Below are 25,638 nucleotides of genomic sequence, written 5' to 3' on the forward strand. Positions count from 1 at the left end.
TATGCCAACATTTTGTTTATCCCTTCATCAGTTGATGGACATTTGGGTTGTTTCTAGTTTGGGGCTATTATGAATAATGCTACCATGAACATTCATGTACAAGGTTTTGAGTATATGCTTTTAATTCTCTTGGATATATATGGAGGAGTGGAATTGGTGGGTCATATGGTAATTCTTCCACTTTCTGAGGAGCTGTTGTGAATAATGCTGCTATGAACATATGTGCATGTTTTGTGTGAACATATGTTTTCATTTCTCTTGAGTATATACATGGGAGTAGAATTGTGGATCTATGTTTAACCATTTGAAGAACTGCTAGATTATTTTCCACAGTAACTCACCATTTTATATTCTATCCAGCAGTACTCATTATCTTTATTTTTGATTATAGCTATCCTGGTGGGTGTGTAGTATTTCATTGTTATCTTGTTTTGCATTTCCCTGTTGGCTAAAGGAAATCACGGGATTTTATTATACCTTTATGCATAAAGAAAGTAAACAGGATTCCCTTAACATAAAATCTTATAATTATTTATGGCTTTCAGTAAAACACCAATGACAGTTTAAACATTATTACAAGGGTAGCAAATAGTGAAATAAATAACTAATTAGGTTTACAGATTTAGAAGGTAAGGGAAAGGAGAATGAGGCTGATACTCATTTATTATTCTCAATTCAACACCTTATTATATCAGGTTTCTTTGAAATAAATTTTAAAACAAAAAATGGTATTAAAATCCTCTGCAGCTCCACAGGGAGAAGGTGGACATTTCCTTCATATTTTTCTAAGATTTTTTTTACTATTTTTTTTTTTACTATTTTTTTTGTATATTGTATCTTTTTTACTATTTTTTACTTTTTTTTACTATTGTTTTTTTACTATTTCTTTTTTTTTTTTTTACTATTGTTCATTAGGTGGGTCTGCATCCTTAGGCTAAGATGTTTACTTGTTTGCATTGTAAGATGAAACAGGACCGAAAAGCTCAAAATATAAGAAAATGGAAAGCAGGGGCGCCTGGGTGGCTCAGTCGTTAAGTGTCTGCCTTCGGCTCAGGTCATGATCCCAGGGTCCTGGGATCGAGCCCCGCATCGGGCTCCCTGCTCAGCGGGGAGCCTGCTTCTCCCTCTCCCGCTCCCCCTGCTTGTGTTCCCTCTCTAGCTGTCTTTCTGTGTCAAATAAATAAATAAAATCTAAAAAAAAAAAAAAAGGAAAATGCAGAAGATAATTTTTTAAAGACACAATATAATGTAGAGCATATAATGTTCTACAGTCAGGCAGAGATTTCATGTTCCATCTTGCACAATCCTGTCTTTGCCTGATTTCTCACTGTTACATCTTCTGCCTCATGATGAATGTCTGAGCCACCTAAATAACGTGGCATGTAAATCAAGAAACCATATATACTCATACTCACAAGACAAAAAGGGTAAATGTAAGATGTTGCTTACAGATCCACAGTTACTGACCCATTTGGGAACTGGGCTGTGTGTATCATTAACCAATGGATCCAGTCAGGATCCAGGCTGTCAATACCTCCTATCCCACCAAAACCCAACCTCCCCTGTTGCCATTGCTGAAGAATAAAGGAAAGAGGGCATATCAATGTGATTTAAAGTAGTTAATCAACAAGAATTCATAGTAACTCTTTTGGTGTGCATAGTGCCTTATGTTATATAATTTTCCAGGTATTTTTTTAGTTTTGGGACATACAGGTAGAAAAACACTAATTTACTGAATGACTACACTGCAGGCACTTTATATTTTTTATAAATACCCTTCATTTACAGAGAATAGGCAGAGCAGCAGCACATCTTCATTTTTTATCTGAAGAGAATGAGTCTCAGTGATATTAAAGGATATATACAACTAAAAATGGTTCAGGTGGGGACTGGAATCTAGATCTGTTTGACCCCAGAACTCAGGAACATTAACCTGTAACTGACTCTCTCCACATGAGCTTGGATCTGGGAATATCTGCTGGTCAGGAGGCAGCCCATTTCTACATCAAATTATACAAAAACTTCACACTCATCCTTTAGGCCCCATAAACCTCTAAAATGGGAGTAATGGGAGGGCAGAGAGTAGGAAGTAATAGGCCTGAATCTTCAACCAATTCTCTTTCCTTTTCTTTTCTGCAGTGAGCATTTGGGTTCATTATCCTAAATACACAGACTGAGAAAAGCAATGACACTGCACTTTAGCCTCAACAACTGACCTGTTATCCTTCCGAGTCTTCATCTTCCAAGAGCTGTTGCCCAAGCCTCCTTTTAGCTCCATATCCCATCTCCCTAGTTTCTTTTTATTCAAGCTTATACTTGCTTCTTCTGTTACTTTGAATTTTACTGGATCTATCAAGTTTTCTTTATTCTTCTTTTCCCTCAACTGGATTAAAAAACAGTCTATCGCTTTTAGAGGTTACCCTTAAATTTTTTTTTAAAGATTTTATTTATTTGACAGAGAGACAGCAAGAGAGGGGACACAAGCAGGCTTCCCACGGAGCAGGGAGCCCAATGCGGGGCTCGATCCCAGGACCCCGGGATCATGACCTGAGCCAAAGGCAGACGCTTAACGACTGAGCCACCCAGGCGCCCCATACCCTTAAATTTTGTTTGTATCTTTGATTCATAATTAGCTGGCATCTCACGAAACACCTTAGAATGTTTTAAGTACTGGGGTGCCTGGGTGGCGCAGTTGGTTAAGCGTCCAACTCTTGGTTTGGGCTCAGGTCATGATCTTGGGGTCCTGGGAATGGGCCTGCATTGGGTTCTGTGCTCAGTGTGGCCTCTGCTTGGGACTCTTTCTCCCTCTCCCCTGCCCCTCTTCCCTGTGCTCTCTCTCTCTCGCAAATAAATAAAATCTCAAAAAAAGAGAGAATGCTTTAAGTACATTCTTTCTGTTGTTATCTTGTGATTTTAATCTGTTTTGAAACATTAATTTAAAAATTACATTTTGAAACAATTAATTTGAAACAATATTTGAATTTGAAACAAATTCAAAAATTTTGAAACAAAATTTGAAACAAATTTAAAATTTAATAAAAAATTTAAAATTATTACTTAGTATATGCTTAGACTTCCCAATGTATTTACCAATTTTATCTCATTCTGTCTTTCCAGATTTAATTTACTTCTTCCTAACGTACATCCTTTAGAAATTCTCCAGTGAGTGTATGAAAGAAAAAAATGGATAGTATTAAATTTATGTCCAAAGGAAGACTTAGGACACCCTTTCTTCCTTTACTGAGATTCAAGGCCTACTCTATTCCTAGGCACTTGTCACCATGGACTTGCTCCTCTTGTTCTTTCTCTTCAGTGCTTTGTGTATAGAAAGGCTTTCCCATCTGCTTGCTTGCTTGCTTGCTTATTTATTTATTATTTATTATTTATAGATTTTATTTATTTGACAGAGAGAGCATGGGGGGGGCGGTCAGAGGGAGAAGCAGACTCCCTGCTAAGCAGGGAGCCCGATGCAGGACTCAATCCTGGGACTCCAGGATCATGACCTGAGCTGAAGGCAGTCACTTAACCAAATGAGTCACCCAAGTGCCCCCATCTGCTCTTTCAACCATAGATTACTTTCATGTCTTTGATGTCTGTTACTGAGTGGAGGGACATAAACAAGGCAAGGCATTCCTGGAATATGACCCAATGCAGAAACATGATCCAGAAGGGTGAGTTGGAAAAGGAAGGACACAGTGCCACATGGGATCTCCCTTCTTGCCATATACTAATATTGTATGTAACCTGATTTTACCTAGGTAACCAAGGTCTGTGGACATGATGAAGTCTTTCCCTTTTATGGGTTCTCCTAAACACTCACTACTTAAGACATCAAATCACTGTCTAGACAGGACAGGTTCATTCAAGGAATATAGAGTTATTTAATTCAAGAAAATATATTTACGTTTGTGGGCATGAGAAAGGAGATGCTAAGTGAAATACCCAATTAATAAGTGAACATTATTTAAAATTAGAAGAACTTGGAAAAGGCACAGGTTTATCTGGTGAGAATAAAAGGAAATGACCAGTTTTGTGAAGGGGAATCATATCTCCAGGAAGTTTCAAGATGGGAAAATGCTCATATATGCTAGAGGGAAAAAGAATATTTCAGAAAAGAGAGAAGAAACATCATCTTACCTGAGGCATTGCTTTAAGATTTTCAAGAGAGGACCTTTTACTCTTTTGGATTCTTTGTTAGAAAAGTGAACAGGGGAGAGAAAAGAGAGGTAAAAGAAGCAATGTTAAACCGTACTTACCATAGAGTTTCCATAATAACTTGGTTAAATCTGCCTAGTTAAGTAGTAAACATTTACTATTAAGTATTAATTATCATTGTATTAAATATTAACTATTCAGTAATACAGGTTCAAGTAATAGAGAAGAAACTGATTATGTACTTTTCTGCACTGCAGGCTCCAGTCACATGGAATAAATTTTTCCTTTAAATGAAGTTTCAAATATTAATTTTTACAGTAAATATTTTCATCAGAGAATAAGACTGTGATTAGAAGTATTTCAGGGTATTTAGAGTGTCTGAAAAAGTTATTAAATCACCATGATTTCATCTAGGAAAAGGGGGGGGAAACCTGTCAAATCTGTTAAAAGAAGTACATAGAGATAAAAAGTATTTTTCTTTTGTGCTACCTACTGAATCCTGGTCATTTCTTTTCTTTTTTAAAAAATTTTCCTGCTCAGTTCAAGACATTAGGATTATTTAATATGGTGTTCCTAGTATGTGATCCTATCATCTGTAATTTTACCTCTTCCCAATTCTTTTTAAAAAAAATATGTGTTAAGTTTAATGTTTACAATGTGATGATTTTATTATTTTTTTAAATGTAGAGTTTGTCACAAACAGATTTTTTTTTTAAGATTTCATTTATTTGTCAGAGAGAACAAGCAGGGGAAGCAGCAGGCAGAGGGAGAAGCAGGCTCCCCACCGAACAAGAAGCCCGATGCGGGACTTGATCCCGGGACTCCGGGATCATGACCAGAGCCGAAGGCAGACGCTTAACCGACTGAGCCACCCAGGCATCCCTACAATGTGATGATTTTAAACATGTATATATTATGAAATGATTACCACCATAAGGTTAGTTAACACCTCCATCCTCTCATATAATTACCTTTCTTGTTTTTGTGGTGATAATGCTTAAGATCTAATCTCTTAACAACTTTCAAGTACATAATACACAGTATTGTTATAGTCACCATACTGTACATTAGGTTCTCTAGAAATTACTCATCTTTTGTATTCTTTGACTGATATCTCTACATTTCTTCCACCCTCCTAACCCCTTGGCAATTACCATTCTACTCTCTATTTCAATTAATTTGGTTTTTTAGATTTCACATGTAAGGGAGATCATACAATATTTGTCTTTCTCTGACTTTCACTTAGCATATGCCCTCAAGGTCCATCCATGTTGTCACAAAAGGTATGATGTACTTCATTTTAAAGGCTGAATAATATTCCATTGCATATATATATTCACATTTTCTTCATTCATTCATCCATCAGTGGACACTTAGATTACTTCCATGTCTTGGCTGTTGTGAAGAATGCTACAGTGAGTATGGGACTGCAGATATTTCTTTGATATCCTCATTTCCTCTCGATATCTCTATACTGCTATTTTACTTGATTAGAAACAGTCATAATTCTGGAAGCAGAATCAAAATGACACATACCTAACTAGACACAGCGCTTCCCAATTATTCATTAATACCACTTACATAGTGATCTAATTTCACAGTCATCGTGGAATACACAAAATCATGATAAATAAGTTTGTACAGACACAGTTTCCTACATCTCATCCATTTTACAAAACCACAATCCCATGGGCCTTACATGACATTCATAACTCCACTAAGCCCATCTCGTAATTCCATACAAGAATACCAAATCAATCTTAGAAACCACTTACTGAATAGTCACATTGAGTCTCAAACACAAGTCACTAACTAATCATTCTGCAAGGTTTATCAACTTCTTAGAAAGTTAAATATAAACTGACCTATTACCCAGCATTTTTTTCTTTTAGGTATTTCCCCAGGAGAAATGGAAACATGTCAGCTTTATTCGTAACATATAAAACCTGGAAATACAACAAATGTTCACCAAGAGAAAAACGAATAAACAAATTGTGGCATATTCACACAATTGAATGCTGTCCATAAATAAAAAGAATGAACTACACAACATTAATAAAGCTTACAAAACTAGGATGTGCAAAAGGAGACATATGTAATTGCAGAACTGACAAAACTAAATTACGGCGACGTATCTCAGAACTATGGCTGTCTGTCGTGAGACTGACTGGAAAAGGACACCAGAGAACTTCCTGGCAGTGATAGTATAAAACCCGCACCAGGGCAGGCATACACATACTGAGCGTCTGCTCAGTGCCAGATGCCGTTCTAGGTGCTGCGGCTTTCTCAAGGGGCAAAACTGACAACAAAACTCGTCACCCTCTGGTTCACGACCACGGACCTGGGGTCCCGCACATACAGGCCTGAGTGAAGAGAAACCTCGACAGGCACCGGCTCCCAGTTCTCGCCTCAGCCATTTCCGCCCAACCTGCGGTACCCGCTTCAGCCCTTCTTGGCCCGACCGCCCTCAGCACGGATTTCTGATTCCCTCCTTGGTCCTCCTCGACCAGGTTCCTGATTGCCTCTTTTCTCCTCAACGCTCCGGGTTTGGGGATTCCGGTTCTCAGCCGGTCCTCCCCGACGCAGGCTTCTTCCGTCTGCCTCGGTCTTCCTCCTCGCCCCGCCTCCGGTAGGCTTCCGCTTCCTTTTTCCTTCTTACCCCGCCCAGGTTTCCAATTTCTTCCTTGGCTGGGGCTCTAGTTCAACTCAGGAACCCTCGCTCCCAAAAAATCATCACCTGGCTCTTCGGCAGCCGAAGAACCGCCAGCGGCAACCCTCCTCCGCAGAGGAGGAGCGACCCGCGCACCCTGGAACTCCCAGGAGTCTCCGGGGCGTGGCGCGGACTTTGCGGCCGCTGCCCTCCCCGCTGCGCTCGAAAACCTGGACATTTTCAGTGTTGGACTACGTTTCCCACAGGCCCCAGGGCGACGAATGAACTTCGACTTTTGGTTCCCCTTCCGGTATCGTCGTGCTTATTGGGGCATACCTGGTGAGTTGAGGTGACCCAGGTCGGGTTGCGGGAGGGGCTCGCGGTGTGGAGGCCCTAAGCTCCGGGGGCGCGGGGTGGGGCAGGTGGAGCCAAGGGTCTCGTCCCAGTGTTTGCGTGAACCCCGGACGACGTTGGTTTCGGGTGCTTTGTGACGAGTTTATTGTGGGGTGTTAATGCACGCGCGTGCATGCGTGTGAGTGAGAGTGTGTGACGGGCCCTGGAGTGCCCAGACTGGTATACTGTTGGGCTAGTGGGACTATCAGTACATTGTCTACGGTGATGTGGGTATCTGATAGTGTGACCGAGTAATCCTCTGACAGCTCGGTTGTACTGACTGTTAAGTTTGAACTAAGTGGGTGTGGGTTTTTGTTTTCCCCAGTAAACCTGTAGGAGTTTGAAGTTTTTTTGTTTTTTTGTTTTCAATGAGCTTATAAGAGCGTGTAAAATATATATATAATATATATATATTACATTTTACATATAAGTATATATATCATCTTTTCCCCAGTACCCAGCCTGGTGCTTAACACAGAGGGAACATTGGTGAAGTGAGTGTTGCCCACCCAGGGTCCACTCTAAGTTCCATGGTTCCTTGGAACGCATTTCCCTGAATTCTCCTCTTTTCTTACACCCTAGGGCCAGTTTGATCTAGCTATAGAGAAATAGACATCAGAGGGGAAGTCATTGATGTCAGGCCTAGAATGGAAGTTCCAAGCAGGAAAGTACACCTCAGTCATGGGATGAGAATTTAGGCTTGCACTTGACTTCAGGACTGACTTCTGGGAATACATGAGGGGAGGGTCACAGGGTAAAGGATTTCTTCTTTGGCGAACCTCTTTTGGATACACTCTGGAGGGCATTTACATGTTTCAGAACCACACGTGTGCCCCCTAGAAACTGCTGTGAACTTACTTAGATTCCAGCGCTGGTTATAGGTGATACTGACCTTTTTCTCTGATACTGGTAAAAGTCAGCAGTATCCTAGTTACTCTTACTTCCATCTGGATGTATTTGTGATGGGTAATGGGTTATGTCTGATGGTGGACAGTGTGTTCTTATTTAGCCTGTCCAGAGTCTCAAGAGTTTCTTCTTGGTCCTATAGTTCTGCAAGAGAAGCCCCCTGAGGTGGAGGAGAGAGTTGCCACTTAAAAGCCCATTCAAGGTCAGTTCATGTTTACTTTTTGTTCTGTCATGTATATTTGCTTTACAGAACATTAAATATTTGCTGTCGTTCTAAATTGTAAGACCTAATTGTGAGCTGTCCATTTACCTGGTCCTCAGGTTGCCCCTTCCCAATTAATAACAGGACCATAGGGATGGGTCCCCATCTCTTCCAATGCCTTTCCAAATACCCTTTTTCTTCCCAGTTAATATTCACATTGCTATTGGTAATTATTCAGTTTCCCCATGTGCTCTTTTCTTTCCAAAGGATGGTACAGAAATAGAACTAGTTGAACTCTTCAAGGATAAACTAGGGACTTATTTTAGAATGTGTTTTGTCAAGGAAGAGACTAGTGGTTAGGTAGAATAAAACACCAGATACCTTTGATTTTATTCAGAGACTTGATTTTCAAACAAAGCAAGGTAGGAAACGGTTTGATTGATTTCAGTCAGTAAGACATTTTAGGAGTAGGAATATGGTTGGAGTTTTGTGAAGAGAGGTCTTTGTGAACAAGGGCAGGGAGTTTTTCCTGAAGAGTCCATGAGGAGATTTGAATGGTGACTAAGTCTTGAGATTTGGCAGTATGACTCTCTTTGAGACCATATAGTGGTACAGACTGTGAGAGGCAGCATGACATAATGGTAATTGAGTCTAAAGCAGCACCTTCTGATGGAAATACAATGTAAGCCACTTGTGTAATTTATTTTTTTATTTTTTATTTATTTTATCCTTAAAATGAGGCCTTTATTTTTTTTTAATTTTTTTTATTAACATACAATGTATTATTTGTTTCAGGGGTACAGGTCTGTGATTCATCAGTCTTAGACAATTCACAGTGCTCACCATAGTGTATCACCCAACCACCCCATCCTTCCCACCCCCCTCCACTCCAGCAACCCTTAGTTTGTTTCCTGAAATTAATAGTCTCTTATGGTTTGTCTCCCTCTCTGGTTTTGTCTTGTTTCATTTTTTCCTCCCTTCCCCTATGATCCTCTGTCTTGTTTCTCAAAGTCCTCATATCAGTGAGATCACATGATACTTATCTTTCTCTGATAGACTTATTTTGCTTAGCATAATACCCTCTAGTTCCATCCACGTCGTTGCAAATGGCAAGATTTTTTTTTTGATGGCTGCATAATATTCCATTGTATAAATATACCACATCTTCTTTATCCATTCATCTGTTGATGGACATCTAGGCTCTTCCCATAGTTTGGGTATTGTGGACATTGCTGCTATAAACATTGGGGTGCATATGCCCCTTCAGATCACTACATTTGTATCTTTGGGGTAAATACCCAGTAGTGCAATTGCTGGGTTGTAGGGTAGCTCTATTTTCAACTTTTTGAGGAACCTCCATACTGTTTTCCAGAGTTAGCCACTTGCATAATTTAAAAATTTCTTTTGCACACATTTTAAAAAGTTAAAAGAAACAGTCAAAATTAAGCTGGATAATACAATTTTATTTTAATTTAATTTTTTTATTTTAACCAATGTATCTAAGATATTTCAACATGTAATAATATAAATAGGTTGAAATTTTTATTTATTTATTTATTTTTAAAGATTTTATTTATTTATTCAACAGAGCACAAGTAGGCAGAGTGGCAGGCAGAAGGAGAGGGAGAAGCAGGCTCTCCGCTGAGCAGGGAGCTGGACGTGGGGCTCGATCCCAGGACCCCAGGATCATGGCCTGAGCCGAAGGCAGCCGCTTAACCAACTGAGCCACCAGGCGCCCCAAGTTGAAATATTTTAAATTCCCCTATTTCATACTAAGTTTTCAAGACCCGCTACATATTTTACTGTTATAGCACTTCTCAGTTTGCTAAATTTTCAGTGGTTATGGTGAAAAGAATAAAATTGTGTTTAACTGAAAAACATTTTATATTGCTTTTGTATTTGAATTAAAAATTAAAATAAAATTGAAAATTCAGTTCCTTGTTCAGTCTAGCCACATTTCAAGGAGGTCAGTAGTTATTAATCTTTACGTTTTATAATCTTTTGTTGTAAAGTGTAGATAATGATCATATTAATGCCTTACAGTTTTTATAAGGATTGTATACATTAATCTGGGCACAGCCCTAGAGCACTTAATAACAGCCATGCACTTAACAAATGCTCAAGAAACAAAACTGTTGTTATGTGAAGATTCAAGAAACAAAACTGTTGTTATGTGAAGATTCTAAGTATTCACCATAAATTTTCTATAAATCAAGAACAATGAAGATATAAAATTTATTTTGATGAGTATTTAAAAGGAATCTTTGAAAATCAGATTTGCTAACATGCTAGAGTAGAACTTCTTAACCTAGGGATGCCTGGGTGGCTCAGTTGGTTAAGGGAATGATGCCTTTGGCTCAGGTCATGATCCCAAGGAGCGTGGGGCTCCCTGCTCAGCGGGGAGTCTGCTTCTCCCTTTCCCTCTGCCTCTCCCCCCAGTTCCTGTTCATGCTCTCTCTCAAAAATAAATTGAAAACAAACAAAAAAACCAGCAAACTTCTTAACCTAAGGCAAATTGACTCCATTTTAGTTCTCACAGGGACCACAAATCTCTTGAAAGTCTATTCAAAATCATTCTATATAATGCCTAACATTTTTTATTTTGGGGGGTTTTGTTTACAGAATATCTTTAATTTCATGGGGTTACATGAAACATATGTGAAAGCTTAAAAACTAAGTTAATCACATTACATAAATGTGATGTAATACCATACAGGTAAGAGAAACTATGTAGTCTTAAAAAAGGAAAATGACTGACATTAATATTATATAATATATTTACATAAGAAAAAGAATACTCCCAAGTTATTAGTATTGTATATGAATCAGTTTTACTAAGATTGCATTTGTAAGCAATCTTGCAAGAAAATATCTAAAAGGAATAGAAGGAGAAAGGGTTTCATGTGTAGTTGAAGTACGAAGTTTTGATCCATAATCTTGGGTGAAAGCAGTCTACCTTGATGTCAGCTACTTCTCTTCCTTGTTAATTTGATTTATAAATCTCCAGCATCTGTATGAGATCAGGTGTCATGTGGAACCTTCTTTGGTTGTGTGATATGTACCCAAGGCTCAATACCTTCTAGTTTTGCAGCAGTGTCAGTCAGTGGTCAGGAGCACTTGGTAAGTAAGGCCCTCTTTACAACTGGCTCAAGGGCTTTTTCTGATGATTGTTGCAGAATACCCAGTTACCAGGCTCTGTACTGACCAACCACACCCTTTGAACTGGGATCCAGGAAGCTTCTTTACCTGTTGATGATAAACTTGAGCATAAGACATTAGAGACTTAGAGTAGCAGGTCATACTAGCATGAGACAATAAAGCATCAGCAGAAGGTTATATAATGCTGGAATTTCAAGAAGTTTGTAAGGCTCATAGGATTTGTTCAATGAAGTGGGTGCCTTGATCACTGCAGATCGTGGAATGTATACCCCAAGTGGGAAACACACTTGTTAATAATACTTTTCTTTGCTACTTTGAAGCCTTGTGACATGTGAAGGCTTTAAGAGAAAACATATGTACAATAACAATCCATACTGAGTGGCAGCTGAATGAATAATTGCAGGTGTTCAGAGGGTCCAGAGGGAGGGGATCTCAGGCCCCTGGGGACAAGAATAGTTTTTCCAGGATTATGGACCTGACAGATAAGGCATTGGCAGATTATTTTTACAATTTTGCAGATGTCTCCCCACCAATGTTGTACTTATAATGAGTTATCCTAAATGCACTATGGTAGGTAAAGGAAAGCAAAAGACAAAATACAGGGTTTGTCAAGGAGTGGGGAAAAACCAAGCAGCTGTTTTGGGTTTCCCATACCACTAACTGTTCCTTTAATTTACAGCCATTGTTTACCCATCTTGATTTCTTTGATTTCGGAGGAAACTGTTGCTGTTACAAGTACATCAGGATGGCAAAAGTATGGCAATGAGGGGCCATTTTTGCAAAAGCAGAATTGACTTTATCCATATGTGTCATAATCTTTATGATTGTGCTGCTGCTATCTTTGATGAAAGCCAGCTTGATCACATATTAAAATTTCTTTCCAAAGATTCTTTTCTGACAAATCTTCTGCTACTTTCTTTTTTACATTTAGATATTGCCTTATGTTTTCCCTCTTTAAATAACCAGCCTCACTTTAGGACAAAATTACTTTCTTTTCCTTAACAAAAATGTATTTCCATTCCTCATGCTTTTTCTTAGCAAAAACACACATCTTTCTTTGCATACAGAGTTGTTTCCCTTATTCTTTTCAGTAGTCTTAATTATATTTATTAGCATTCTTAACTCTTAGAAACCTTAATTTCTAGTGAAAATTAAGTAGTAAGCAAATGTGAACTGTCTGGTATACCAGCAATCTAGATTTGCAAATTTATGAACATATCACATAAATTCTAGAGGCATACGCTTTTGTGTTTCATGCTTTTCATACTCTTACTTATGGTCTTTCCTTTCCACTCAAAGATTCCCTTTAATATTTCTTAAAGGGCTGGTGTAGTGGTCATGAACTGCTTTCGTTTTTGTTTGTCTGAGAAACTCTATCTCTCCTTCTATTCTGAATGATAGCCTTGCTAGGTAGAGTATTCTTGGGTGCAGATTTTTTCCCTTTCTGCATTTTGAATATTATCATGCCACACTGCAAATGTTTCTTTTTTTTTTTTTTAAAGATTTTATTTATTTATTTATTTGAGAGAGAGAGAGAGAAACAGCATGAGACGGGAGAGGGTCAGAGGGAGAAGCAGGCTCCCTGCTGAGCCGGGAGCCCGAAGTGGGACTTGATCCCAGGACTCCGGGACCATGACCTGAGCCGAAGGTAGTCGCTTAACCAACTGAGCCACCCAGGCGCCCCACACTGCAATGTTTCTGCTGAAAAATCCACTGATAGCCTTATGTATGTATGTACAATTACCCTTGTATGTAATTGTCATCTTTTCTCTTGCTGCTTTTAAACTTTATCACTACTTTTTGCCATTTTAATTACTATGTGTCTTGGTGTGAATCTCCTTGTGGTGATTTTGTTGGGGGATCTCTGTGCCTCCTGGATCTGGATATCTGTTTCCTTCCCGAGATTAGGGAAGTTTTCAGATACTGTTTCTTCAAATAAATTTTCTGCCCCGTGTTCTCTTCTTCTGCGATTCCTATAATGTGAATGTTATTACGCTTGGTGGAGTTGCTGAGATCCCTTGTCTGTTCTCATTTTGCATAATTTTTTCTCTCACTTGCTTAGCTTGATTTCTTTTCCATTACTCTGTCTTCCAGGTCATTAATTCGTTCCTCTGCTTTCTCTAGCCTACTATTTATTCCATCACGTGTATTTTCAATTTCAGTTATTGTGTTTTTCATCTCTGATTGGTTCTTTTTTATCTCTGTATTAAGAGTCTCGTTGAGGTCCTGCATGCTTCTCAAGTGCAGTGAATCTTTATGATCCTTACTTTAAATTTACTATCAGGCATATTACTTATCTCCATTTTGCTTAGGTTTATTGCTATACTGTTTTTTGGTTCTTTCATTTGGGACATATTCCTTTGTGGGCTCATTTTGCCTATCCCTCTGTGTTGGTTTTGTGTGTGATGAAAGTCAGCTGTGTCGCTTTCTCTTGAAAGTAGTGGGTGCAGCATAAGCACTTTTAACAAAGCGGTGCTGGTCGTCTTCCACAGGGACTTGCAGCCATGGTATAGACCAGGGCAGCTGGACCGCTCTGAGGAGTCACTCAGGTCAGGGGTGCCATTTTACCAGGGTGCGCACATCCTCCACAAGAGGTCAAAAGATGCGGTATTGGCAAGGTTTGCACCAGTCTTCTTGGGGAGGGGCCCCACAGAGCAGGGACTGAGACAGGCCTGGCCGGCGGGTGGGGGGAGGGGGAAAGCAGGGCATGGCGTAAGCAAATTAGGTAGCGAATGCCTGCACTGCCCGGGTTCCCACAGTGCTGGGCCCAGGGGAGGGATGCTGTTATCTGCCAGCTCTTTGTTCCTGGAAAAGTCCCTCCATGAACTCTGAGATTAATAACTTACTCTCCCTCGTGTATTGCCCAGGCCTTTCTGAAACTGCTGCTTCTAAGCCGTACTTCAGTGGGCTGTCTGTTGTACTGACTCTAATTTAAGGACAGGGACTCAGCTTCGTATCACCCTCTGGCCTTTCCCAGAGCTGAGCTTGCTGATTTTTAAAGTTCCAGGCTTTAAGTACTACTGGTTGTAAGAACTCATGAAATTTGGCCCCCTGACTTTCAAAGCCAAACGTTGTGGGGATTCATCTTCCCTGTTCAGGCTCCCTGGTGTGATAGTCTGTTTCTTGCCTTTCTGTGCATCTGCAGCTCCCTCCTTCCAGCATCTGTCCTGCAGGGTTTAGCTTCCACTGCATCTCTGCCTTTCCTGCCCTCTTCAGTGTGGCCTCTTCTCTACATTTAGTTGTGGAGTTTGTTCTGCCAATCGTCAGGTCGTTTTCAGGGTTATTTGCACTGATGTATGACCTAGTTGTATCTGTGGGATGAGATGAGATTAGGATCCTCCTACTCCACCATCTTTCCTGGAAGTCTTCCCCAAGCTGTTACTTTTTTGTTGACAGATTTTGTAAGAGATAATATGAACTTACTTGGCTAGTAAACTCAGGTAGAATAAAAGTTTTATATTTAATGCTAACTTTAAAGACATGCCTGCTTTAATTAAACATCAACCTTAAATTAGCTTTCAAATAGAATATTTCCTCAGATAACATAAACTTGAAAAGCTTTTGGGTTAGTTTCTATCTTTCTGAGTGTTACAGAATGGCCTATACTTTCAGGTGCTTCACTTGAATAGGGCTTTTACAAATTAATTTTAGTGATACCATCTGGAGGTAGAATAGCTCATATACATCCATATACATTTACAACTGTATATGGGCATAGACACAGACACACACATGCAAAGACCATATAGTTACTAATATTTGTGGAGAAGATTTTTAAGATTTGTTTTTGTCCCTGGAATTAATCTTAAAGAGGTTGTACAAGAGTCCTTTTAGCAGTTTTTTTTTTTTTTTTTAAAGATTTTGTTTATTTATTTGACACAGAGAGACACAGCGAGAGAGGGAACACAAGCAGGGGGAGTGGGAGAGGGAGAAGCAGGCTTCCCGCGGAGCAGGGAGCCCGATGCGGGGCTGGATCCCAGGACCCTGGGATCATGACCTGAGCCGAAGGCAGATGCTTAACGACTTAGCCACCCAGGCGCCACCAGCAGTTTGTATTTTTAAAAGGCCTCTTTCCCTTTTTCTTTCTTTTAATCTTAGGTTTACATTTCAAAGGTATGATAAGAGATGTAACTTCTAGGGACAGAGAAAGAATATTAAGTGCTTCCAAGAAGGACTTTCGTTTCCTAAGGCCAATAATTTACAAGCCTTTTGAGATAAACAAGGGAAGTTTTGGAATCGGTAAAGGATTAGGTGAATTTTGAATTGCCTTTAAAGCTGACTTTTGGGGCGCCTGGGTGGCTTAGTCAGTTAAGCGTCTGCCTTCGGCTCAGATCATGATCCCAGGGTCCTGGGATCAAGCCCTGCATCGGACTCCCTGCTCAGCAGGGAGTCTGCTTCTCCCTCCCCCTTTACCCCTCTCCCCTGCTCGTGCTCTCTCTCACTTGCTCTCTGTCTCTCTCTCAAATAAATAAATAAAATCTTAAAAAAAAAATAAAGTTGACTTTTGCTGTGCAAAGGATTTGTAAGGATAGTTGCTCTCAATTGAGAGAATTGGGTTGTAACTTAAATCAACATTATAGGTTGATCCACCTATCCAACTATATTATCCTCAGTTTGCTTCTTTCTTTATGGGTAGATCTAATTTTAAATATTTCTGGCAGTATGAATAACCTGCCTTGCGTCTAAGATGGGTCCCCAAAGAGCATGTAAAGGATATTACCTTCCCAAAATCAGAGTTACTCCCAAAGATAGCCAATGGTAAGAACCAACAACCTGCGCATCCCAGACAGGCAGAAAGCCAAACCCAGTCACACACAACTAGATAAGCAAGAAGGCAGCAGCTATCTCTGGGAGACAGAGGATCAATATAGTGGATTTGGATTTGGAAAGGAAGAGACAATGTGAAATTTTATTTTCCTTTGAACTTGGCATTACAGATAGTGATTCAGAAGAACTGATTATGGTAAGAATTTTCTTTACTGGCTTCTGCCAGTTTTTCTAGGATCCACTCTGCAGGCTCTGATATCTACCAGAGTTTCCCCTTGGCTGTTTAAAGGAAAATGTGGAAGTTTACCAGAAAATCCCTCAGTTTTGGCAACTTGGGGAGGGGCCCTCCTTTGAAGGTGGTATGGGGATGCCTGTGAGGCCATTAACTTGGCAGACTTTTGTTTATGGTTATGTAGTCTTCAGAGTGGATAAACAATTCAGAAGATTAGTAGAATGAGTACTCAAAGGAGGATAGAGAGGAGCAGTAGGAGTTATGTCTTAATAGTCTTTTGTTGTAGATACCTCTTACATATTTAATTTTTCTCCAGCCTTCTTCAGCCTAATCTTTTAATGACACTATTTTGGAATTTTTAAACCTTTTGGAGGCTTCTGCTTGCCAATTCTGTTTAATTTGGGAAGCCTTGCTTTCAAGTGCACTTAAATGATCTTACCCAATTGGATTGTTCCCTGTCATGACCATGGTATTTCTACATTGTATTTCCCATGAGGGCTGACAGCAGTTCGATAGGACCCTAACCACAAATGGAATTAACCCACATTTCTGCCTAGCCACGTCTAGTTGCAAATGGGGTACAACTCACATTTCTGTCCAGCCTTAGCCTGGGGCCCCCAACTTGATGGTTACCAAGCCAAATTCTTTAGGACACAAAACAAGCAGGTGGGATTTTTATAGCTTCCAGGACCATAGATCTTAGATATAAAATAAGTGTCTGGGGCGCCTGGGTGGCTCAGTCGGTTAAGCGTCTGCCTTCGGTTCAGGTCATGATCCCCAGATCCTGGGATTGAGCCCCACATCAGTCTCTCCACTCAGCAGGGAGCCTGCTTCTCCTTCTCCCTCTGCCTGTTGCTCTCCCTGCTTGTGTTCTCTCTCTCTCTCTCTCTGTCAAATAAATAAATAAAATCTTACAAGCAAGTGTGCCAGAAGGTGAAATGCTTAACTCTTTGGAATTTAAAGATCCCATTAACTAAGCCTTTATTTCCATAAACAAGACAAACAAGTGTGCATGTAACCAACATTGCATCATTACCAACAGTAACCAAGAGATGTCATTGTGGGCTGACCAAGAGAGAGTTGTGTGTACCACCAGGAATTTCCAGTATGGACTAAACCAGCAGACTCCATTAATGGAGACTGCATATTAGAAATGGAGAAAGGTAGTAAATGGGGACTGTGGACTGGAACTGGGGAAGGGATTCCAACATGGAATTGCAGACTGAACCAAGGGCTAAGAAATAGTGCTGTTAGAGCCTCCTGTCAGTCTAGACTGACCTGTTCAACCTGGACTAAAAGCCTATTAGATCGGTAGCTCAAACGCAAAAAGAGCAGAGCTCACACTAAGAGCGGACTTACCAGCAGGCTTTGGAAACGGCAAGACAGTGAATTTAGAAGGGTTCAAGGGCTGCCACACCTGTGTTCCTCATTTTCCCCAAATGCCAGTAGTTCTCTTTGGACTCTACTGCTGCCACCAGATGTGTTAAGAAAACAAAATTCAAACAAGTAAACCTGAAGATTTAATTGGCTTTGTTGAACAATTCATGAATCAGGCAGCATTCCATCTAGCAAGTAAAGGGGAGGTCTGCTGAGCTAAACAAAACAACAACAACAACAACAACAACAACAAAAGTTTTTAAAGGTAAAGAGAGTGAACTAAAAAAGAAAGGAATTTATTAATTCCTTTAATAATTCTTAACTAATAATTAATTTGTTAAGCAGTTCATGCAAGGAATATATTGTTTATGTAAGGTTGCTCTCCTAAGGGGTGAAGAAGCGGTATATCAGTAAATTTTCTAGTCTTGGCCAGGAAGTTCCATGTCGACTGGTTAAAAGTTTACATTGCTGGGGGTTGAAACTGCAGTTTGGTTAGGTACTAAGTCTTAGTTTACTGACCATAGGCCTTAACCTAACTGACGCCTATTTGGGCCTGTGGTTTTCTTTTTAACAATCTGAAAATGCTACCTCCCTGAATTTTGTTAACTCAGGTTTTTGAGTAGTGAATGTGCTCTCTTGCATTGCTGAGATACAGCAAAAGGATGTTCATAAGTTTACAGGAGTAATTTCAGTCACAGATATCCTTGATGGTCCCATTCATTTTGAAGGTCTTTTTGCTCACAGTGTTCTTAACAGAAAGAAAACTTGCCTCCCAACTATTGAATCTGTTAAGTGGAAATAGCTTCTTATATATTTCTGATGTTGGAATTAATGCATGTTTGTCGCGAGATACTCAAAATTGTAAGGAATCTGTAAAGAACAAACATAGTAATTAGCCATACAGAAATAATCACTCTTGATAATTCAGTGTACCTTATTTTAAACTTTTTCTCTCTGGATGTGTGGTTTTGTTTTGTTTTGGAGATATAACTAACATATAACATATGTTAATTTCAGGTGAATGTAATGATTCAATATTTGTATATACTGTGAAATGACCACCACTGTAAATCTAGATTAAATCTAGAATGATACAATAAATCTAAATTTTAAGATATACACTCTAAGCAACTTCCAAGTAGACAATACAGTATTATTAACCATAGTCATCATGCTGTACATTACATCCCCATGATTTATTTATTTTATAACTAGAAGTGTGTACCTTTTGAACACCTCTACCTATTTTGTCTACCTCTCACTCCCTGCCTCTCTAGAAGCCACCCATTTGTTCTCTGTATCGTAATTTGGGGTTTTTGTTTTTGTTTTTAAGATTTCACATATCAGTGAGATCATATGGCATTTGTCTTTTCCTAACTTATTTCACTTCCCATAATGCCCTCCAGGTCCATCCATGTTTCACAAGTGGCAAGATTTCCTTCCTTTTTATAGCCAAATAATATTATATTCTATTATATATATTTGTGTGTGTCCCACGTTTTCTTTATCCATTCATTCATCTATTGATGGACAATTAGGTTATTTCCATGTCTTGGCTATTGTAAATAATGCTGCATGAACATGGGGGTATGTATATATATCTTTCAAGTTTCCTTCAGATAAATATCCAGAAGAGAAATTGCTGGATCATATGGTAGTTCTATTTTTAACTTTTTGAGGAACCTCCATACTGTTTTCCATAGTGGCGGCACCACCAATTTACTTTTCCATCAGCAGTGCACAAGGAAAGGTTTCCTTTTCTCTTCATCCTTCCCAACACTTTTTATTTCTTGTCTTTTGGATAGTAGCCATTCTAAGAGGTGTGAAGTGATACGTCATTGTGGTTTTGATTTGCATTTCCCTGATGATTAGTGGTGTTGAACAACTTTTCATGTACCTATTGGCCATCTGCATGTCTTCTTTGGAAAATGTCTGTTCAGACTCTACCCATTTTTAATCAGATTGTTTTTTTTGGCTGTTGAGTTGTAGTTCTTTATATATTTTGGATATTAACCCCTTATCAGATATATGATGTGCAAATATTTTTTCCCATTCAGTAGGTTACCTTTTTGTTTTGTTGATGGTTTCCTTCACTATGCAGGGCATTTTAATTTGCTGTAGTCCCTCTTTTATTTTTGTTTTTGTTGCTTTGCTTTTGGTGTCAGATACAAAAAATCATGGCCCAAACCAGTGTCAGGGAGCTTACCCTCTATGTTTTCTTTTAGGAACTTTATGGTTTCAAGTTATTGAAAGTTTTATTGTTCAGTTCCTTAATCCATTTTGAGTTGATTTTTGTGTATGGTGTAAAATATGTTCCAGTTTCATTCTTTTGCATGTGGTTGTCCTGTTTTCCCAATACCATGTCTTAAAGAGACTGTCTTTGCCCCACTGTATTTTCTTGGCTCCTTTGTCATAAATTAATTGACCATTATATGTGAGGTTTTTTTCTGGGCTCTGTTCTATTCCATTGACTAATGTGTCTCTTTTTATGTCACTATCATACTGTTTTGATTACCGTAACTTTGTAATACAGTTTAAAATAAAAAAAACATGATGCCTCTAGCTTTGTTTCTCGAGATTCCTTTAGCTTCAAGGTCTTTTGTGGTTCCATATATTTTTCAGGAGTGTTTGTTGTATTTCTGTGAAAAATGTCATTGGAATTTTGATAGGGATGTGTTGAATCTATCTTTTGTGGTAGTCTAGATATTTTAGTTTAAATATTTTATTTATTTATTTGTCAGAGCACAAGCAGGGGGAGCAGCAGGCAGAGGGAGGAGGTGGCTCCTGCTGAGCAAGGAGCCCTATACGGGACTTGATCCCAGGATCCTGGGATCATGACCTGAGCCGAAGGCAGCTGCTTAACTGATTGAGCCATCCAGGCGTCCCCATAGTCTAGATATTTTAACACTATTAATTTTTCTGGGGCACCTGAGTGTCTGGGTCGGTTAAGCATCTTCCTTCAGCTCAGGTCATGATCTCAGCATCCTGGGATCAAGCCCTGCATTGGGCTCTCTGTTCAGCAGGGAGTCTGCTTCTCCCTCTCACTCTCCCTCTGTGCTCTCTTTCTCAAATAAATAAAATCTAAAAAAAACCAAACAACTCAAAACAGTATTAATTCTTCCAATCCATGAACATGGATTACCTTTCCATTTATCTATGTCTTTCTCAATTTCTTTCATTAATGTCTTACAGTTTTCAGTGTACAGTTCCTTCACCTTTTTGGCTAAATTTATTCCTAGGTATTTTATTATTTTTGATGCAATTGTAATAGGGTTGTTTTAAAAATTTCTTTCTGATCATTAGCATATAGAAATGCAACCGATTTATGTATATTAATTTTGTATTCTGCACCTTTACTGAATTTGTTTATTAATTCTAAGAGTTTTGTTTTTTGTTGTAGTCTTTAGCGTTTTCTATAGATAATAGCATGTCTCTGCAAATAGTGACAGTTCGATGTCTTCCTTTCTGATTTGGATGCCTTTAATTTTTTTTCTTACCTAATTGCTCTGGCTAGAACTTCTAATACTGAATAAAAGTGGTAAGAGTGGGCATCCTTTCTTGTTCCTGATCTTGGAGGAAAAGCTTTCAGATTTTCACCATTGAGTGTGATCTTAGCTATGTGTTTGTCTTATATGACATTTATTATGTTGGAAGTATGTTCCCTCAGTACCCACTTTATTGCATTTTTAACAAATTGATGTTGAGTTTTGTCAAATGCTTTTTCTGCATCTATTGAGATGATCATGTGGCTTTTATCCTTAATTTTTTATCTTTTTACCCTTCATTTTGTTAATCCTTCATTGTGTGTCAATTGATTAATTTGTAGATGTGGAAGCATCCTAGTATCCTTGGAATAAATCTCACTTGATCATGGTATATGATCCTTTTAATATATTGTTGAATTCATTTTGCTATTTTGTTGAGGGTATTTGCAGCTGGGTATGTTTTTTATTTTGTTCTGCCAACAGGAAATTTGGCACATGAATTTGCCACATAAAAGAGACAAAGTTACAGTTTTATCGTATGTCTAGGCATGTAGTTATAAGTAGATAGTGGCAGTGGTCACCATGTGATTTGACACATCTAAGTATTCAAGACTTTTGGAATTTCAGTTACCAGGGGAACAAATTATGAATTAAGACTGCTATTCAGAATTCCATATTTTTTAGAGATGGTTTCTTTCATAGGACATAGGAATGAACTGGGAGATCCAAGTGTCATACATACATCATTATATACATTATACTTGAAAGGACAGATTTATAGAAACAGAAATAAGTATGCAGTAACTTCTGTGTTGGACATAGAAACAAGATTGAGCCTTTTATTATTACGCTCAAGTTGTCACTTATTAGATCAGATTCTTTGAGCTAGTTATATGTGTGCAGCTTTATGTGGAGGGCAAGAATATATGTCTTCCTTTGCTTTTTGAGAATCTTTGTGACAAATATTATTAATGAGGAAGAACTGAAATCTGAAGATTGGACACTGAAATGAGTTAACATGACATGGAAGCACAGACTTAAGAATCTCGAATTTTACTGTAAGAAAAAGGAGAAGCACAAAGGGAATTTTTAAAAATAATAATGAGGGTGCCTGGGTGGCTCAGTTGGTTAAGCGACTGCCTTCAGCTCAGGTCATGATCCTGGAGTCCCAGGATCAAGTCCCACATCAGGCTCCCTGCTCAGCGGGGAGTCTGCTTCTCCCTCTGACCCTCCCCGCCTCGTGCTCTCTCTCTCTCAAATAAATAAAATCTTTAAAAATAATAATAATAATGAAACAGGGGACATGAAATATCCTTTACAAGTTCATTAATTAATAGGCAACTTATACTTGGTGTAATTAGGTGTTTATTATATGCCACTGAAAGTGCTTTATGTTTTATTTCATTTGATACATACAGGAACACTTTCAGGTAGGTCACTGTTGCTCTTCCCATTTTGCTGATGAGGAAATAAAGTCAGTTAAGTAATGTAGTAAAAAGTTACACAATAACAACCAAAGATAAAGTTAACAACCTGAATTTTGGATGATGGATCCTATGTTCTTTATTATGACAGGATCCAACCTCCAATCACTTTTTAAATCTGATTGTCTCACTAATTCATCAAAAAATGTTTTTCATCAACATTTAATATGGATCAATGTCAAATATTACAGATATTGATAACATATAGCTCACCATACTTTATTTAGCCCATTGCCTACTCTTATTTAGAATTATCATAAACTACTTTGTAATATATGTAGATCTTTATAACAGAATTTTATGTTTCTTAAGAATTTCTAGAAGTTGCATTTATAAGTCAAACATCAGATATTTATTAAGTGCCTACAATATGCCAATATTGTTCATGTAACTTGGGATACTAGCATTAAAGAGACATAGCTTCTATCCCTTAATTTGTTTATAATTGATCATGTAAATATAAACTATGAGTAGGACTAAAACTATGGTAGGGTATGGTAAGGACTATTTAAAAAATGAGACAGTGCACCCTTGTAGTTGTTGAGGAGAGATATCATAGAGACAAATCCAAAGCTATAAGGTTTTGACCAGTTTACACTAAAGCCATGGTTTGTCAGAGTTCCCCAGAAACCGTCTTTAAATTTGATGATGTGCTAGGACTTACAGAATTAGGAAAAAGGGTGGTTATGAAAGGATATAGTTTAATATTAGTGAGGAGAAAAATCACATAGGCTGAAGAGCAGGAAAAACTAGATGTGAGCTTCCAGTGGAGTCACACAGTCAGTGCTTAATTCTTCCAGCAACAATTTGTAAGAACACATGTGAAGTGAGCCATGGAATCTCACCTGAGCCTTGGTGTCCAGGGTTTTTATTGAGGGTCAAAAACATAGGCAGGGAACAACTATGTAGTTTACTTGAGCTTCTCAGTTTCAAGCCCCTCCAGAGGTCAAATTAATACAATTGTGGCCTAGGGCCCTGGGCAAACTTTTTCCTTATTGCCCTCCAGAGGAAACATCTTTAGACATTTTTTTTTTGCTAATTGAGTATGCCCATGACAATTTAGAACCACAGATGTACCCTGTGTATCTCTTTATGTGCTGTATGTATATTTGTGCTTTATACATAAAAGGAGTAACACTCTCCCCCCTTCCCTATCAATTTTCACTTATTGGTGCAATTTTGCTCTGATTGACAGTACATGCTTGAGTGTAAATAACCACTAAAAGAATTATATGAGGATGTATAACAGAAATTTTAATAGTGGAATAGAATGGGATAATAAATTTGATTAATCCAAATAAGTCAAGAAAAGAGGAAGAGAGTACTTAAGTACTGATGGGACAGATAGAAAACCAAAAGGGTAACAGGCTTATTAAATCCTGTAAAAAGTACTTTAAAGGTAAAAGGACTAAACTCTCCAAACTAAAGACAGATTGGAATAAAAAAAAAAAAGGAAGAAGCCATTTGCTTTTAATAAGAGATACATTTTAAATAAAAGGATCCTGATATATTGAAGTTTAAAAATAGAAAAGGGGTGCCTGGGTGACTCTATCAGTTAAGTGTCTACCTTCGGCTCAGGTCATGATCTCAGGGTCCTGGGATCAAGACCCATATTGGGCTCTCTGCTCATGGGGGAATCTGCTTCACCCTCTCAGTCTCCCTTTGTGCTCTCTCTCTCAAATATATAAATAAGGTCTTTAAAAGTAAAAAATAAAAATAAAGAGATACAGTATGCTAATACTATGAGAAAGTTGATAAAAGCTATATTGGTATCTCCAAAGTACATTTGAAACCAGGGTGTTACGAACGATAAAGGAGCATATTTCATAATAATAAAGGGATTATTTTTAGAGGAAGATAATGATATTTTGTTTTGACAAAAGCATAACTTCAAAGTATATAAAGCAAACATTAATAAAATTAAGAAGAAAAAATATAACTCCATTACCATACCTGAAGATTGATCATACCTCTTTCAGGAATATATACAACAAGGAGTCCAAAAGTCTTTGTGGGAAGGTTTAAATACAGGTATCAAAGCTTGCTAGGCTTTGTTAGTTCTGTTTTCTACTTTCTGTCTGTGGTAGCCAGGCAAGAGGTTCTAGTGTGGATGATGTCATCCCGTCTCAGCTCTAGAAGGTGTGGATGAGGGAGGAAGATCTCCCCAGGGAATGTATGAGTGTCATAAATCCACGTCCAGTCTACATCAACCAAATGGTGGACTGGCTAGAAACCTTTTTGCTGCATTGTCTGTTGCCTACATCAATGCAGAAGGTCCTCTGCTCTGAATCCATTATTGGAGAACTCTGTTCCCGGAGGTCTGTCCATTGTTCTTATTGAATATATTGTGTGTGAGTTCAGCAAGAGGAGTTTGAAAGTAGGAAGATAGAAGGAGAAAGAAATTGTGTCCGTTCAAGTCATTTTGGTAGCTGTAAGGCACATCTAGTCAGATAGTCTCCTTTATCTCTCCTAGCTCTGGCTTCTTTGGAATCTGCTTCTCCTGTCAGTGAACCAACCACTAATGGACTTTTTCCTGCTGCTCCATTTTTTTTTAATAACCGCTTTATTGCTGTATAATTGACATACCATACAATTCACCCATTCACAGTACCGTTGTGTTTTATAGTATATTCAGATATGTGCACATATCACCACAACCAATATTAGAACATTTTTCATCATCCCAAAAAGAAACTCCTTACCCCTCTATTTTCCACCTCATACCTGAACCCTCAGAAAACACTAATCTACATTCTGTCTGTTTTTCCTTTTCTAGACTTTTCATATAAATGGAATCATCTAATATGTTGTCTGTGTCTGATGTCTTT

General features: G+C 38.5%; 1 protein-coding gene across 5 annotated transcripts in view; it reads left to right on the forward strand.

Annotated features, from left to right (window-relative positions):
* ZNF529 (zinc finger protein 529) overlaps positions 1-25,638 on the forward strand; it is an 83,185-nt gene that overhangs the window by 36,348 nt on the left and 21,199 nt on the right. For 3 of the 5 annotated variants that reach the window (XM_032390298.1, XM_032390299.1, XM_032390295.1), the window contains exons 2-3: positions 6,048-7,144; positions 8,247-8,306. The gene's annotated coding sequence lies outside the window, so the exon portion shown is untranslated. Of the gene's footprint in view, positions 1-5,050; positions 5,093-5,493; positions 7,145-8,246; positions 8,307-25,638 lie in introns of those variants that run through there. The other 2 variants (XM_032390297.1, XM_032390296.1) reach the window with 2 other exon arrangements.

This window comes from Phoca vitulina, unplaced genomic scaffold, assembly GCF_004348235.1.
Source record: "Phoca vitulina isolate PV1807 unplaced genomic scaffold, GSC_HSeal_1.0 scaffold58, whole genome shotgun sequence".
NCBI lineage: Eukaryota > Metazoa > Chordata > Mammalia > Carnivora > Phocidae > Phoca > Phoca vitulina.